This window comes from Corvus cornix, chromosome 3, assembly GCF_000738735.6.
Source record: "Corvus cornix cornix isolate S_Up_H32 chromosome 3, ASM73873v5, whole genome shotgun sequence".
NCBI lineage: Eukaryota > Metazoa > Chordata > Aves > Passeriformes > Corvidae > Corvus > Corvus cornix.
Genome location: NC_047056.1, coordinates 71,278,630 through 71,290,817, shown reverse-complemented (window position 1 = coordinate 71,290,817; position 12,188 = coordinate 71,278,630). Strand labels below are relative to the sequence as shown.

Here is a 12,188-nt window from a genome sequence, read left to right as displayed (position 1 = left end):
AATGAAATGCAAAATAGTCGAGCTGGAGTCCTGGTCACTTGCTTATGGTTCTGGATGGTTTGCAGCATTGGAGTGGCATCCCTGATACTTCCTGCATTCTGCCTGGCACGGCACACTGTTGCTGGCTTGTTTTGCAGTACGAAGTATGAAAACAGAAGGGCACCCTGGGAGCTGCTCCTGATGCTGCCAAGCAGCGGTGGCACTCGCTGTGCAAAGGTTTGCAGGAAACTGAAATGAAATCTAAGCACAGTAGTTTATTGAGGACATTCTAGTTTGGATTTTTTCATCATTTAGAAAATGTGTGCTTTCTTCATCTGATTCTCAAGTTTGTGCTTCCTGCCAACAGAGAATGAAAAAGGCATGGGGGGGGTTTGGCATTTATTAGAAGTCCAGTTAAGCTCATGGTAGCCTTCATTTTCTGTGTAATGTTTCTGATGTAATTGAAATTACTTTTCACAACTTGTCTATGACTTTTCATGATAATAGTTGGACAGTGGTGAAATAGCTGTAACAAAGGGAACAGTTTCAAAATCAGGTATTTTGTGCATTGTTCAGGATGTGCTTGATTCCTGCGCTAGTTCAGCGAATGGCAATTAATTTGGCCTGAATTAATGAATGGCCTGATCACCATATGTTGTACTTAGTTGTATCATAACTTTCCTTGGTTTACCAGATATAATCCTGAGCAGCACAGACTCAGATCTTCAAAGCTATATGAGGACCTTGCTTATCTTTGAAGTCAGTGGGACTTAGGTATTTAAATACCTGCAAATGTTTCATTTTACCTAACAGTGTCACACAGGCTGCCTGTGTCAGAGAAGGAAGGTTCTATCACCAGCTTCTGAGCCTGGGAAGGATAAGACTTTTCATGAGGAAAGTTTGTGGACTGTGCTTGAAATCCAGAGTCCTGGGTAGTGGACACAGTCTCCCTTCACTTTGTGGTTATGTGAAATTGTGTATTTCCAGGAATTTTGGATATTTTGAATAGAAGGTTTGTAAGGAGGAGAGCCAAAGGGATCTTGATTTATGAGCAAAGCTTTCTGTCTTTTTAGGTTTTCCAGAGTCAGGTTAGTTTAATGAACAATTGATTTTTTCCAGGAATATTGAAGGTAGTAACAGACTTCTAAAGGTCTGGTCCCTTCTCTTCTATGGCTAAAACTATTCAGGTGTGGCTATTTCCAACCTTACAAAAGGCATTTGGTTCCTAGATTTGATGTTTAGGTGCTGCCAAGAACCTCAAATGCCAAATTTTACTTGCTGTCTGTTTCTTGTGTCCATTGGGATTTTTACTGGACAGCAGCAACTCTGTGCTCTAGCTTTTACAGCTGAGCCCCTCAAGAATTACCAGGTTGGCTTCTGAGTTCTCCCCTTGTATGTCCCAAGCCAGCGAGCACACTTTTAACCTACTCAAAAGGGCCCTGAGTTCACCACATACTTCACTCAGTGTGAAAGACAAGTTTGGATGCAAATCTTCCCTCCATCAGGAGGTTGCTGTAATCTTCAGGTGGTTGTTCAGCCTTTTGAAGGAGGATTAGTAGATTGTAGGTAAGACACCCGGGTTTCTCAGCTTCACTGTCTGGGGAACTGGAGTCAGTGACTAGTTGCAAGAGGATTACACCCAATGATGGAAGCAGCACCAGATATGGGGGACACTGTACCTGACAAGGACGGGCAATGAAGAGGCTCTGGGCCTCCATCAGGTGGAGAGGGTGAAGAGTTCAGCTACAAAGCCACTCCTAGATTGGTGGTTTGGTTTTTACAATGGTGCAGCAATACAGATATCCAGCACCGGCACCCAGTAGAGTTTGTTATTGCACACACTGAGGATTGTGACACCCATGTGCCACCCCTCAGGAGCAGCTGTGAGAAAGGGTTCCTGTCTGTGGAGGACACTGACTGGATGGGAGGGGCCCTGCTCCAGCCTGATGCTGAGAAGCCATGCTCCCTCACAAAGCCAGTGAACTCCCTCCTCCCTCTAGCATTGAGCTTTTATCCAGAATGAAAAAAAAGAATAGATTCAGTTCTCTGTCTAGCTGTGAGTTCAAATCCACTGCCCCAGCTGTTTCAGCTGTGGTATTTTAAGGTCTTGTGGCAGAAGGATACTCTCGACTTTTCCTGCAGAAGATCTGTCGCTAGAATAATTAACTGCTCAATGACTAGTAAGAATTGTCTCTATAACCTTGTAGCAGTATGGTAAATAATCATTAAAGCAGGAAGGAACTGAGTTTCAGTCAGGGCTAATGAAGTCCTATGGATTTGACATGTTATATGTTCCATTCCTAGTTCCTGCAGTATGTCTCAGTCACCTTTCTGTGTCTTCTAGCACGCCCCAGAGTCTGGGATCTGAGGAGAGCAGAGAGACTACCAGCATAACTGAGCAATCCTTTTATTTTACTGGAAGTCAGGATTTTCCTTCCAAATTGGAAGAACTTGTAGCCATTCCCCTTGCTGGCCTGTGCACACTTCACTGAGTGACTGCAGAGAAACATATGCCTTCTTCCACGCCAACCGGTGGCCTGATTTATCACTAGCAACTTGTGGACTTGCATAAAAATAAGTCACCCTGTCTGTCTCCATGCACTTCCACTCTTAATGTACAGTGTTCCTGCCTTGCACAGTGAGTGCTACTGGATAACTGGAGGGCTGTTTGGTTCAGAGTACAGATGAATTGTTAAGACACAAGCATGATGCTGGCATTAATCACTCCTCTGGTTTGTGACTGCTTTCAAAATTGTAGATTCAAGGCTTCCATAATTGAAGTTGTGGCTTGGGTATGAATTTCTGATCAAAACTACAGGAAGTTGGTTGTGCTATGTTCAGTGAGCATATCCATTGTGTTTTCCTGTGGCCGGTTTACTCGATGTGCAGCTTGTAGTCTGTTCTTCCTCTGCCTCTGTCACAACTGGGGTGCTCCTATGTGAATTGTTCTTTGCTTTCAAACATTTTATTTAAGTGTAGCGTTCCTGTTTTATCAGATCTCCTAATTCAGAGTTCATCAGTCCTGCCAGAAAAATTGATCCTTGGCCTGTAAACATCCTTAATTTTGAAATCATTCATTCTTTCTTAGGCTGAAAGGATGAGCAAAAATGGGCAGAAGACACATCATTCCTCTACCCTTGCCATAATTCTTTGGTTTTCTTTTTTAAAGTTTGTGATTTATGCTGTGTTCTTCTTTCAAATGTTACATCAATCAGCAAACACAGATTTACAGGTGGAAGGAACGAAGGAGCTTCAGCCTACATTGCTCTGTGGCCTCACAGCTTGTATCAGCCTGACCTCTGCAACCAGCCTTGGCTACTGCAGTGTGATTTTTCAGAATTCATACACAGTGGGAAATTCTTTTGTCTGTTACGCTATTAAAGATAACAGAAAATAAGATCAGTGAAGTCATAAAAATTGCTCTGGATCTACACCCTTGTGACTGAGATCAGAACTAAGACCATTAAGATGCTCTGTTTGTGGGAGCTAGCAATATTTAAGAAAACTTTTATTAACTTCATTGTTATAATTCTACTGGAGTGGTATCACTTAATCTGCATAATCCCAACCAAGAGGGATAAAGTGATCCAATTAACCACGTATAGGGAAACTATTTATATTCCATTGGTTTTAACTGTACACAGAATTAACAAAATTCAGAGAAATGAGTATTAAACGTGCATGAGATTTACCATCCTGAGGCCAAACAAGGAAAATGGAAACACTGAATTCTGAATTAACAATAATTTTTATATTCATAAATGTGTTTTTTATTCTTATGTACACAATTACAGTGAGAATTAATGATGAGGATCAGTCTGGCAGTGATACAGGGCAGAATAGTGGAAAATGGTATTATTTCTCTTTTAATTCTCGGGGATCAGGCAGTGTGGGACAACAAGAATACCTGCCTCAGGTGGGAATTAAAAGCTTTAATATATAAGGCTTAATCCTGTTGCAGCCAAAATCCTCTTTTCACGCGTTACTGTTGCTTCCGCATTTTGATGTGAAAAGTTTCAAAATAATGTCTTTTCTTTAGGATACTGAAAGCCTCTTAAAACTGTGTTACAGAAAATGCTCAGCCCAGCCATGTAGTAATATGTCAACATCTTAAGATGCAAGTTCAGAAAAGTGAATAAGGTGACTGCTTCCTTTCTCAGTCAGTGCAATCAGAGTGATGCAGATTTTCCTTACCATTAAAGTGTGGCTATAGAGCATCTGAATTATTTAATTGTTCTTGTGGGTATTGAACGTGTGAACTTAGAGGTTCTATTTCAAGGAAAACCAACTACCATGTTTGATGCCCTTTTGTTCCACATTTGGGATAGGAAGCCCTCCATGGGATTCATGTGACATGACTTTATCAATGCCATGAGCTCTGGAAAGAACCCCTATAGAGATAGCTATGGCACGGTCTCATAGTGTGTCAGACAGTAACTATCAGTTTGTTTCTGAAGAAACAAGTGAAAATGTGAGCTGCTGGTCAAATCCTGCAATCCTTAACACTCGTGAAGCCTCTATTCATACAAGTCATCTAATTTGGTGTATGTAATAGGAGAATCCATTTCAAGGCTAGGCTCTAAGTCAGCCCATACTCCTGTCAGCAGATATTTCTGAAACTTTGTGCATGATACTGATTTATATGAGATACCTAAAGTCCTACCACTCTAAACTGGTATTTGGGGAGGAAGAATAGGTTATGAACTTCCAGAGCAACCTTCTTCCTCCTGTTTCTCTACCACTGCTTGCTTCAGTGCTCCAGCCTACTGCCAGGATGCCATTTGCTGTTTCCTGCTGTTGTGGGTTGGTGTCACTTGTATTTGCTGTATTTGTTGTATTTGCTGCTAATATTAGTGATGAAATAAGGAATAAAATGGAAAAGGCAATTTTTAACAACTGATTCCCAGTTACCTACTCCTTTTTATCTCTTCTGTGGATTAACTGATCAGTGGATGCAGAAACCCTGGAACCAGCTCTGCTGAGAGGCAGATAAGGTCAGGCATGCCTCTTAGCTCATGAACAGCACCTCACTGACCCAGAAAGAGTTGAGCCGGTTTTATGCAGCGTGCATCCTTATCCACATGGCCAGGAGGCTCAAGCCACCTCTGTGAAAGGCTTCTAGTGTTACCGAGCTAGGCTTCTGTAAACAGGGGCACGGAGCAGTGCTTTCAGACACAGGCAGCCGAGGTCTGCTTAGCTCTGGCCACCCCCACGCCCGCCCAGCACCGCACCCCAGCTGGCTCTGGCAGAGGGCTGCAGATGTGGGTACACGCAGCAGTAATGCCCGGAGCAGAGCCCCGGCAGCCTTTCCACCAACATGAGTTGTGGAACATACTTACTTCTTAAAAAATTACTGCATACAGAGCTGTTTTCGTTGATAAACTGGTTTCTTTTATTATTCCCACAGAAATTAAAGTTTACAAGGGAAATCTGTGGTTGAGAGTATTTGTGTGTATGGTTTCATAGTGCAAAAAGATTAACAGTAGTAGACTTACTTGAAATCATGGTATAACATTTCATGTTTGAAATGTGTGATATATGACTGTTTAAAACATAACTTCCTTAAACCATCGCTGATTTCGTATCTGCTTCATCTGGATGGATTAAAGCCATTAAAATATACATGTTCTTTCCATGCTATATTGATACTATTGGAGCAAAACCATCTTCCATGTTATTTAGAAAAAAGAATTCACTTTTAAAATTGTTATTTCAGGAGCTTTTAACTCTTAATATAAAGAAAACCCTTTTGTTGTAATAAATGAAGATACATCCAAATCATTCCTCCATGAGGATGCATTTCCAAAGGATTTTTGTGCGATTATGTGACAAGTAATTTTCTTCCATGCCTGTAAAGGGAGCTGAGTGGATAGTAGAGATAAGGTTTCGTGGAAAGGAAGAATGGAAACCACATTGTTGAAGTTATTAAGTTATTTTTTAAGATCTGCTGTCTCTGTAGTCTCTTCCATTTTTGTGGAAAAAAGGCTGCATTTTGAACCACCTTTCTGTTTCATTGTTGTTCTTGGTTGTAAAAAAAAAAAAAAAAACAAAACAAAAAAAGCCCCATCACCTTCCAGTAAAATTGTATTAGCAGATTTTAAACAATTTTATTTCCTCATGAACTGAAGCTAAATTGTATCCTGACAGGCCTGATTTATCAGGCAAATACCCCACGTTGTTTGTCAGCTTCTTTGTTGGGGGGAAGGAGGAGGGGAAACCCGAGCAACAAAAGACCGTAACCTATTGATATTACTTCTGTGATACACTGGGGAAAATAGATTGATTTAGAACTAACCACAGAAAACTAGTCGATCTGATGAGTTTACAACAGAGCATTTTTATTTATTTATTTGTAACGATAGTAAACATCATCAATATTCCACCCTGTGTTATTGGAAGCCTTGCAGACAGTGTGGGTTTGTGTCAGCATGCTGGGGCTATCTGTATAATGAAAGAAGGAGAGCTTAAAAAAATGGAGGGACCTTGTTTTTCTCACAAAATTGAGTGTCTTGGATGTCCAGTACATTATCGTGAGTTGTAGGATTCACAGGACAAATAGATAGGTGAGCATGTTTATTGTATTTCATCTTTTTTTTCTTTAAGAGGTTATCTTTTTTTTTTTAATTATATTTCTGTTATGTATCTCAAAAAGCTAGTAAAGCACAGGAAATTTTCTAACTGAATTTCACTGAAGAATGCCAGCCTGCAATTAACTTTCCCAGCATGTTGCCTCTGCACAGTGTTTGCATGAACGAGGAGTTCATGGTAGCAAATACTTACAGGACCAGCACAAACCAAAATGTGGCACCAGTGTGCTATTTTCTGAATTGCTAGTATGCTGTTTTACAACATTTTTGATTAAAAATACTTACAGTTTTAAAATTAAACTCATTTTTTTTCCCATGGATTGGTAAATGAGGGTGCTAGTGAGGTTTTCTGCCTCATTGTAAGCCTTCTTGAGGGACAAACCATAAATGCTTTGATGAAGAGGGTAAATATTCCTTACTCTAGTTTATTTAACAAGGTAATTTCACTTGACCTTAAATTATTATTTCAGAAGTATTTTAGTATTCACTATTTTGAATTCTAATATTATTATTAGAGTGTTTTCAAAGTTACCTGTATTCTCTCCTGCATTCAGCTACAGCTTAAGAATTAAAGGTCGATAACCAGAATGGTGTAAACCCCAGCAATGTGCATGTGAGCAGAAACATTCCATCCATTTCCCTCTCAGAGGGCACGAGCAGAGTGTGTGCATTCCACTCATCTTCTGTAAGTCTTGTTAGCTCACCAGTGGTTTTAATCCTTTAAAAACAAAACAGCTGGGCCACTTCTCTGCGTGTGAATTCCCTGTTGGGTGCAGAGAGCGGTCCAGCTGTAGGGCACAGCTTGGCAGTGAGAGAGCACTGCCCTGCACAGCAGCGAGGCTCCTTTCTGTGCCCCATGATTTTTTAAAAATGACAGGCTGACTTTTTATTTCCTGAGGTTTAATGCTGCTTAAAAGCGGGTTATGGGGGGGGGGAGGGGGGGGGTAGGATGGGGGGGAGGGGTGTGTGTGTGTGTATCTTCCAAAACAATGCCTGCAAGGGAATCTCCCAGTAAAAGTTGCAGATGAAGGAGTGAACTGCCAGCAGTGTCCAGTGCAAGGGTCCCGACATCTCCCCTATTCTTCCCGTGCCATGGATTCCTGCTTCTCCTGCAGCTTACTGCCCTGGCACCTGACCAAACTCTTTTGTTTTCCAGGGACAGTTGTTGCCTGTTTTTAGGTTGCAGAGACTGCAGCCTCATACTTATTTTCAGCATTTCTTGCTCCGAAAGGTTGATGTCTGTGTGCACGGTGTTAAGGCAGAAGGGTAATGGCCTTTTTTAAAAAAATTTCAAACTGCTTTGAGATTTTTTACTTTTAAGTGCAGGCTTCTCAGCAAGGAGGATTTTCATATTACTAAGTATTATTAAGTAAAAGTGCTTAGTCTTTTTATAATACTGTAATGTACAAGAAGTGCCAGTTTAGCAGTAATCAGTTGTGTTCCTGTCAGCCTTTGGATACTGTTGTGACAAATTTGATATCCAAGATATGGTTACTGGAATATTTAAGTAATCCATTAAAATATACTTGTGTTTATCATATAATCACAGAATGGTTTGGGTTGGGAGGAACCTTAAAGACCATCTAGTTCCATCCTCCCCACACCATGGGCAGGGACACCTTCCAGTAGACCAGGTTGCTCAGAGCCCCATCCAACCTGGCCTTTCAAGCTGTAACAAACACAACTTGAAATTAGCAGATCCTCGATAGTCCAGAAGATCTTTTCAGCCTGCTGAGGTGTTGGAGGTCTTTCTCACTCATCCCAGGTGATGCCTGAGCAAGCACACTCCGCCCTGAGCTTTTCTAAGTGTCACATCCAGGTGGTGAGAAGCATCCCTTTGCAGTGTTTCGAGGCCTTATTTTCAAGACAAGTCACTGAAGCCTTAAACAGTGAAAATCTTAGTTATGTCTAAGAGCCATTTTTGTGTTAGGTCATGGATAGTTTAACCTCCCTTTACAGCCATTTACAAAATAGAGTTGTTGAAGTGATCTACTGCATTTTCCATCTGCCTTTCTTTAGGTATGTTGTGAAAGAAATGGCTGAAAAGGACAGCACATTTAGGTATGATTTTAAACATTTCCTTTATGCTTTAACTGCACAGTTGCATTCAGTGTGTTGTGACAGTATCTCATGTGCACATGCTGTTAGAATTCCATGCCATTTTCCAAGGCATTAACATTGAAAGATGGACTATTGTTAGCCAAGAATCTTTTTTTTTTTTGTTGTCTGATAGCATTCAGAAAGGAAGAACAAAAGAGGAATTGGTGTGGGGTATATCCTGGTGAATTATTTTAGTCTTCCTCTAACTGTACCCCTTTTCCTCCCTTTCCTATCCCTGTTAGACATTAACCCCTTATTCCCTGCTCCCCCTCCCCCAAGTCAGTCACATGGGTAATTTTACAGCTTCTTCTCTCAACAGATAACAGTCTGGAGCTAAACGTATTATTGTCTACTTGTCATATGTATTGGTTTATCATCTGTATGTATTGGTTTTGTCATCTAAATTATAAAACAGCTCAAAGAAGCAAGCAGTAGTGTTTACATGGCTTAGTGCTGCTTAACCCATCTAAGCTGTTAACTGTGTAAAATGTATTTGCAATGCAGGGGTATTGTTGTTTTAAAAAGTTTAGGGCTGGGGTGTGCTTCCTAAGTAGGAGTCCCTGATTGCTGGAACAAGGAAAAAAAGCTGAAGACTAGATAGTATTATTTGGTTGTGAAATTGAGTACTTCTAATCTATTTCAGTCATCAGCCTCTTGCAATTAATATAGCATTGTTTATGTTGGAATCTGTACACTTCTGCTTCTTCATTTTTCCTTTAATATGTATAGTTCTGTGCAGTCGCAAATCCACAGTGAAGGAGAATTTAGGAGGTTTTTTTAACCTTGCTATATGCTCTCTTCTTTCTTTATTAGTAGGTGTTACTGTTACAGTTCTTTTGAGAGTATTGAAATATAATGCTAGACAAGTTCCTCAAGGTGTTCCTCTATTAAGATGTTCATCTTCTTTATATAAAAAAATCGCCCTGATTCACCTTCCTGTCAGTGATGTAGTGAAGAAAGGATTTCCCGTTAGCATAATTGCCATCTCTTTATGGTTTTGAGCCTGGTGCTACCTAGCAAATCATGGAAGCCTACTGTGAGAAAGACAATCCCATTTTAATAAATCCTTCTTACTTTTGTTCTTTGTAAGTGGTGATTCTATTATAATTACACATTTGAGTTTTATTTGTCTCATGATGTAATTTACATATAAACTTGTATCTTGTATTTAAGCTAACATACATTATTTCCATGGTGCTTCTGAAGTGAAGAGATACTCACTTAGTGGTTGCACTAACCTAGAGTTTCTGAGAACAGAGTCGAATGAGAACTGGTCAGTTTTCATGGCAGGAGTCAGCTTGTGTACTGTTCTGTACATGTATGTACACAGAGATGTGAATGTGAAAGCTCTCATGTGCACATCGTGCTATCAGCTTTCATGATGTTGTAACATAAGTGCACGCAGCAGAGAGGAGGAAAGGGCTGAAGTGCTCAGGGCGAAAGGGTTAATGTCATACCTTAATGCCTGGGGATGATGCCATGCATCATTTGTGAGCTCTGAGGTGGCTGACCAGTTCCCTTGGAAAGAGAAGGCATTTCAGAGCGAGGTGTGATCTTTGTTGATTGACAAAGAATGAATAAATAGTTAAAAGAGCTGAATAAATACCACCCTCCTGTGTAAGTCCAGGCACACCCAGGCTGGCACATGTGTATTGTAATGTGACACTTCACCCAGGTGCTTGAGGTGATTTGTAATGAAAAACATCCCCAAAAAGCCAAATCAGAGTTTAATCACAACTGCTTCTGATAGAGTTTTTCTTTTACAGTGACATTTCAGTGGCAATTGAAATAAATGCAAAGTATTACAATATTTTGCAAATAGGATGTATTGATAAGTATACATGCAAAGGGTGATGGAGGCTGCTTGAGTGGAAGCAGGGGCCTTGAGCAGGTTCTTTGCCAATTGATGACGTGAAATGGTCCACTGAATTGGATAACACAGTGCATACCATAGTGACTGATTAAAGTGATTTGTCCGTGACTACGGCCTACTCTGCTACTGAGGCCCTTTACCCTATTTTCAAACTTTTTCTTTTTTTCAACCATTCTAAACAGATGTGATATTAAGGGAGAAAAGAAATGTGCTGATGTATTCACAGCTATAAAATTCCATATTCTGAATTAAGATAAAACACACAATTTCCAGAATGTCTGCACACTTCTATGCAATACTGTATTATAATGCACTTATCCCGGGAACAAGTACACTGCTAGAAACTGATGACAAAGGTAGTAATAAATACCATTCTCTAATATAACCTAAATTACAATCAATACCACATTTGTGAATTCGTAGATGTATTTATTGGAAGGGGAGAAAGTAAAACACTTAAAGATTTTTATTTGTTGCTGGTGTTTTGTTTCTCTAATTGCAAGCCTTATTTCCTTACTATTTTTTCCAGAAGGTATTTAGAAATCTTGTGGTGGAAACACGGCTGAATGCCAGTTAGGAAGACTGAATGCTGAACATACTGTTAAGTGGGGGTCACTAGTTTGAAAATACCTGCAATGATGTGGGGAAAAGTAGTCAGAGGGATACTGTTTAATAACTTGCAAATGATTTTTTTTAAGTGTAGGAGAAAAAAGCTTGATGTTTTGGTCTTAGATCAGGATGTTTGGATTTAACAATGTACTTAGTATGTCATTTCCCTTCCTGTGCTAGGGAAATCAATACTAAGTGATAATGGGGCTTGTACATGTTATTTTCTTTGTGATTCAAGGGAAGCTTTGTTAGACTCTGTGTCTCTTCATTGGTTAGTCTGTAGTATATGCAGACAGAGTAGTGTAAGCATAGTCTTCAAATTCCACTGAAAAATCACATCAAACTTCAGTGCAGTGGTGACATCAAAATGGAAGCAGTTCACCTAAAATATGTTACTGCAGTTGTTTTAGAAGTGCAGAGTTAATTGTACTGGGCTTGGTTTCTTTTTACTCATCTTAAAGGAAGATACAACAATAAATTACAATAATTTCTGAAAGGATAATGAAGTTCTGTTCATTATTTAACTTCTTTAAATTATAGGTCAGTCTTGTAGGACATGGTGGCATGCAGCATGCCATGAGCAGCTTGTGCTGTTTTGTCTGTGGAAATGAAGATATGGTTGGTATCTTGCTACTATTGATGAAGATGTGAAGTGGGAGGTGCCAGGGATTGTCTCATGGAGTGGATTTACAAATGTTGGTGTTTGCAGTCTTTTTAAAAATTACTCAGGTTTTATCAATAACATTTCTTTGCAGGGTAAAGCAAATTCGGGAGATGAGACTGCAGCTGTACATATAGCTTTGCACAGACTAAAGTTCTTGATATTGAATAAACTAGTAGTGACTACTAAATACTAGGTGAAATAGTCAAACGGTGCCTTGTTACTTTCCAGGAATCTGAAAATATACATTATCTTTATGTGGGCTTGATCCAGAGCACGTTGCAGTATTTTGTTCATAGTTATGGTTAGTCATTTTTTTAATCCTTCAGTTGACTCCACAGACCTAAGTATTTGTGAAATAATTTTTTTTAATTGGTGG

General features: G+C 39.9%; 1 protein-coding gene across 4 annotated transcripts in view; it reads left to right on the top strand.

Moving 5' to 3' along the window:
* The window catches only part of LIN28B (lin-28 homolog B), a 100,497-nt gene that overhangs the window by 82,319 nt on the left and 5,990 nt on the right, over nt 1-12,188 (top strand). The gene's annotated exons all lie outside the window — the stretch shown is intronic.